Raw genomic sequence first — 6,224 nt, forward strand, 5'->3', positions numbered from 1 at the left:
GTCTACTTGGCTATTCGTATAACTTGCCGATTATTTGAGTATTCGTCAAATACACGAGTCGTGGGATCCCGGCTTAATACACAATAGTAATAATAATAACACAAATATATGATAAACTCACAGCAACACAAATGTATAAAAGATATGATATTAATAAATCACAGCCCTTATGGCTAAGTAATATAAATATAATAATGCAAATGTGCAGCCCTTGCGGTTGACAATACAAATATAATAAATTGGCCCTTCTGGCCCAACTGAGTAAAGGGACCTATAATAAAGAGCTCGGCCCTTATGGCACGAACAGACCAGATAATAATAAACACAGCTATTAGAACTGATGCTCGTGTAGAAATAATTAATATAAATATAAATAATGCACGGCCCTTGTGGCCAATAGAATATAAAATAATATATACGGCCCTTGTGGCACGACAGTTATGACAATATAACATCATATTATAATATAATATATATATTAAAATATATATATATAATATAGCCCTTTTGGTTCAACAGCTAAATAAGTATAATAAGAACAGTAATTATATAGTAATATACGGCCCTTTTGATACGACAGAACAATTATAAATAAGTAGCCTTTCTGGCCTAACAATATAATATAATAATAATAATAGTAAAAACTCACAGTTCGTGGAGCACAGACTGGCCAGCTGGTCCTGTACTAAAATATGAACATAATACGCATAAATGCCAAAAAAATAATAGGTTTAATAAGTATTGCCCTTATGGCTCATAATAATAATAACAAATATAAAATATTATGAACAGATGTATAATGTGATTGAGCCTGGTCACTGGCACGACAAAAAATATAATATTGATACAGTGGCGCAACCAGGATTTATTCAAGGAGGGGGTCCAAAAAAATGTATTTAACTACTGTTTTTATGCCCTTTTCCTGAGTATATACATACATTTCATTTCTTAATAAACACAATTTGCCGGGTTTAAGACCAATAAAAAAAACACACAATTATATTATTTACATTTTTAAATTTATATTTACAATGTATGTCAATTAATTATTATTATTATGCCAATTAAATTATGGTATAGTCATAACTCATAAGTCTTATTAGGTATTTAAAGTGTAAAATCCAAGCGCCGTTTTTCTTCAGTTAATATATTGATAACGTTTCGATAAGTTTCGATGAACATTTCACGGAAACTTTTAAAAATAAAAATAAAACTATGACATAAGCCAAGGGGGAGGGTCCGGACCCGGGGTCCACCCCCCTGGGTTCGCCACTGTATTGATACATTTACTACTAGAGTAAAAAATAAAACAATAAGTATAATATTAATTTTACGTGCATCGGTGTTTGCGCTATGACGTACGGTACAGGAAGACAAAAGTGTCATGGCGGCCGTGTTAACGAAGCTCGCCTAGCCAGCGCGGCGGCGCGGCGGCGTTAGAGATAATAAATATTATAATAATAATTGCCACATTGTTATATAATACACGGAACAGATAAAAATTAAACATAAATAACAATAATAAAATTCACAGGTACATTGTGTCTGCTGGTGTGTGTGTGTTTGTGACCCGGCATACCTACGGCTAACGTGCCGTCGTGGCGGCGACAACATATATACATATGCAGTGTAATAAGGTTAACTTGGATTAAGGTAAATAAAAAGAGCATTATACATATAGGTACCAATTAGACTATACATAACCTATAAATCCTACTTACTAGATTCTACTATTAGTATTTTTAATTTATTCTAATTTGATAGGTACATAAAATACGTTTTTAGGAACGATGGCTGTTAACTATATTATTTAACATTATGTAGGAAAAATGTGAGATTTAACACACGTGATGATCAATCGAATTCGGCGGAGAAATAAATTAAGCAATTACACGATTTCAGAATATTTATTATTCTATTTATAATTATAATATATTAATATTATTAACAAATTATTTCCTTTTTTTCGTTGATTTATAATTTGTTTCTAAGGACGCTTTTACTTGTGTAGTACATCAAAATCCTATAATATCATAAGAATATAATACATTTGTATTATAGGTACCTACCATATTTCATTTTATACCTCCCCAGACGCTAAAACCTCCCGCAATCACCACTTCATCACTATAAATACATGTGGTTGAAGTCCCACACTTTTTTGTCCGTTTTGTATGAAGTTTGAATAAACATAATCAATTGTTCGAATTATAGAGTTTGCGCGCATATATTGATACAAGGTTATATGCGTGACAAATCATTTGTTGTATGTTTCGGGGAAAAACGGTCATCGTTCATCGACGTTTAAAATATATTTCGACCTTTCGACTCCTTTAATATCTACCATTGTTATAATGATAAACTTTAAGGACCTAAATAATAAATATATATTGTATAGGACCTTAAAGAATATATTATGTCATTGCATTATCTGGCACCGGCATACAAACGATCAGCAGGATGTGTCTCAACACTAAGCCTACCCATGAGTCATGACCCTCTTCAAACAGTATATTATCATGAAAGAATATTCATTATTATTGCATTCCACAAAGCAGCACACCGATCTCACATTATACGTATTTGACAATGCGGCGTCAGAGAATGTTTTTTTCATTATTTACTAATGTAAGCCATAGATATAATACATATGTATATAGTAAATATTCGATTCGATACGGCCTCATCAGTTTTGCAGCTGAATATTGAGTGCATTTTTTCACGTTTACGTCGATTCTATACACGTATGTAATAATAATATTATTATTTAATATAAATATTATATATTTATAATATATAATATTATAATAGTAGTATAATATATTATTATAATATAATTAATATTATATTATAATAGTTTATGTACCTAGTCAATCAGTTTTGGACAGTATTTATGTTTAAACTTTTACAATTTTTTACAATATTACAGAATATTATTCGATCGTTGAGCCATATCAAACATAGGCAACAGTCGTGTATATATTCTATCGACGGTTGTATTCGGTTAAGACTCTTCTGTATCAGTGGCATATACAAGGGATGAGGTGAGGGTTAGATACCCTCCCATTGATTTTTTTTTGTTTTTGTTTAAATTATGTAGGATACACTATAATGTAATATTTTGTCATATTATTATATATTTGTGTTTGATGACAGAGGTTTTATCCTTATACATCAAACTAACAGGGACGATAGCCAATACCATGTGTAATCTAATGGTATAAGTTACAAAACGATCACATAATTTTTACATTTTAAATTCATTTTCAAGTCTAAAATTTGCAATGAAAGCCGGATGATTCCTCGTATGTACCTACTCGATTAAACTCCAGCCATCTTCTATTGTACTACGGGCTTCTCAAGTGTTAAACATAAAATTTTCAGGGTTGATAATCCACAACATGCCTTAATAAAATTGTGAGGGTATCGGATCGATAGCGTTGTTCTACGAATTTTAATGAATTTTTATATAAACGGGAATCGTCAAACCAGGGTAAGGTATACACATTACACACCAATACACCATACACTGAGTCTTTATATTATTTAATAATTTACAATTTGGGAGAATATTTATACGCGAATATCTCGCTAAATACTGATCTTAGAGGGGGGAATTGATTTTCCGACTATCCCCTCCCATAAAGCGATTTTGATTTTTTTAGCCCACTTTTCAGAAATCATGTCTATGCCACTGTTCTGTACCTAATTGTAGATACCTGATTAAAAAAACACAATTAAATGAAAATGTATAATACGTTTTGATTTGGAAGTAGAAATAATGTCATTTAATATCAATCTACAAATGAAGTGGACGCTTAGTTTTAAATGAAAACGGGAAGATTTTTTATAATTTGCCATTTGGTATTGTATTTAAATTATAAATCTTTCGTGTATGAAAAACGTGTTCTAATTATCTATCAATCTATACTTTCCAACGTCTTTTAATGCTTATCTATTATCTTTTATACTACGACCATAATACAGATATGACTATATGAGATATGTAGTATGCGATCGCATAAGTCCCAAGGTCCTTACTTCTTGGTCATATATTTATATTTATTTATTAACGGGTGGAGCCCTATAAAACAGTTTCTCATTATAAATTTATAATTAAATAACTACACACATGGATTTAACAAGATAATAATAAAAATAATTACATATGAATAATGGTAAGTAATTAGAATAATTAAGTAGTAACAACTAATTTTACCATTATTGATAAATGGGGCTTTCATTGGCCAACCTCATCATGTAGTATAAACGACTATTTCTCCGATAATTTGTAGTGTGTACAGGAACTACGAAAGGAACGTGGTGTCTGGTAATACGTGAAGGAACTTTAATATTGACCGATGAAAGAAGTGAGGGAGCATCAATACGACCATCCATCAGTTTATTCAGAAACTTTATGCTAGCGTTATATTGGCTTGACTTGTGTATTTCACAATCACGCATGTCATATATTATGTAGGAATGTAGGCGATAAAGTCATTGGAGAGCGTAGTAACTGGTTTTTGGACTAATGAGTGAAAAACAATCGACAGTCTGCCACTTCCCCTAAAAAACTTATCCAAATTATGTCGGATATAATATCATCACGTGTTATAATAATTAAACCATCATTCTCTCGATGTACCGCTATTTGTGACGCAATAATAGTGAGCTTTTATCAAATACTATAATAATATTATGATGAGTGGAAAATGATTAGTTTTAGGTAGGTGTAAAATTTGAGGGGGTTAAGGGGGCTATTACCCGTAAATTACTTAGGTATATTTTTAGATTCTGAGCGGAGCGATGGATGTATTGATTTTACCAAGATGTCTGTTTTTTTTCTGTCTGTCATCACTTTGTAGGGCAGTAAAAGTGCTCACATTTTTGACTTCAGTACCTCGTTCGATCAGAAAGTGAATCTAGTTGGTACTCTGGGGGGTTAATAATAAAAAATTCTTAATATTTTTCTAAATAATCGGGATAAACTAACTAAAATTTAAGAGAAAAACGGTAAATTTTACGCACAATCAGTTTTCGATAAAGTCAATTTTGGTTTTTGATGTAACTTTAAAACAAATGATTATAGATACATGGAATTTTCACCGAATGTTTATTTAAGTATATTCTATCCACCATGCAATTTTCAAAAAATTTCGACTTAAGTTGAACTATTCATAGGTATTTGCAATTTTCAATCATTATTAGTTTATTTCAAATTAATATCAATAAAAATGTATTTGTTGGGTAGGGAAGCTTGAAAATAATACAAGGTTCCATAACATATTGTTACAATAGCAGTTAAAAAATAAAATAAATTCATTGTCACAATTTTTTTTTATAAGCATTCAAAGTTTGAATTTTGACAAAATACGTAAAAATGACAAAATTTCGCAAATTATTTTAAGCTAGAAATTCGTAAAAAAATGTATTTTTAAACCTAAGATTTGGAAATTTATCCTATAATATATCCTATATAGATAAACCGTCACCGCTCAGAATCGTTTTTCGTATACAATGATATAATACCATTGGATTCAAATTTAATTCTAACCATTACAGTAACCCACTTGTAACTTACTGCACAGCAGAGCGACATCCACGATTTACCCGCTTTAAAAATAATATATATCGTGTACCCGATAGTTATAATATTATAAGCTAAAGCCTCCTCTATAGCATTTTTTTAGTTTATATGTAGATATTAAAATCTGTATGATGCTTGGCGCTAGCTAAGATCATAATAAACATCATAAAATAATAAAATTGAACTCATAATCTACTTACAAATTTAAATAGCCTAAAAACTGATCAAGAGTGACAAGAGTACACATATAACATTCTAACATAAAAGTTTGATAATAGGTCAATCTACTCCAATATTAAAAGATTCAAAACTAATGAACTAAAATTTGACATATTTTACGTGTATTTATAATTATGCAGGTTAACGGTGACATCCTAACTATTATTAAAATAATAATAAATTTATATCAAATATACCCTTAGTTCTTATTTTTGATCAAAATTGTACAGATTTGTATATTATCATTATAATATAATTATTTCAGCATTCGGTATTTGATATAATTAATATGCAATGCCCTGATAAAATGGATGACTTTATTCTAACTTGATATACGATTACGCCGAATAATTAAATAATTAATTCGTTAATCCAGCCAATATTTGTATTTATCAATCATTAGAATTATGTCTAATTT

This window comes from Diuraphis noxia, unplaced genomic scaffold, assembly GCF_037042655.1.
Source record: "Diuraphis noxia isolate RWA-SAM2 unplaced genomic scaffold, SU_Dnox_SAM2 contig0002, whole genome shotgun sequence".
NCBI classification, from domain to species: Eukaryota; Metazoa; Arthropoda; class Insecta; order Hemiptera; family Aphididae; genus Diuraphis; species Diuraphis noxia.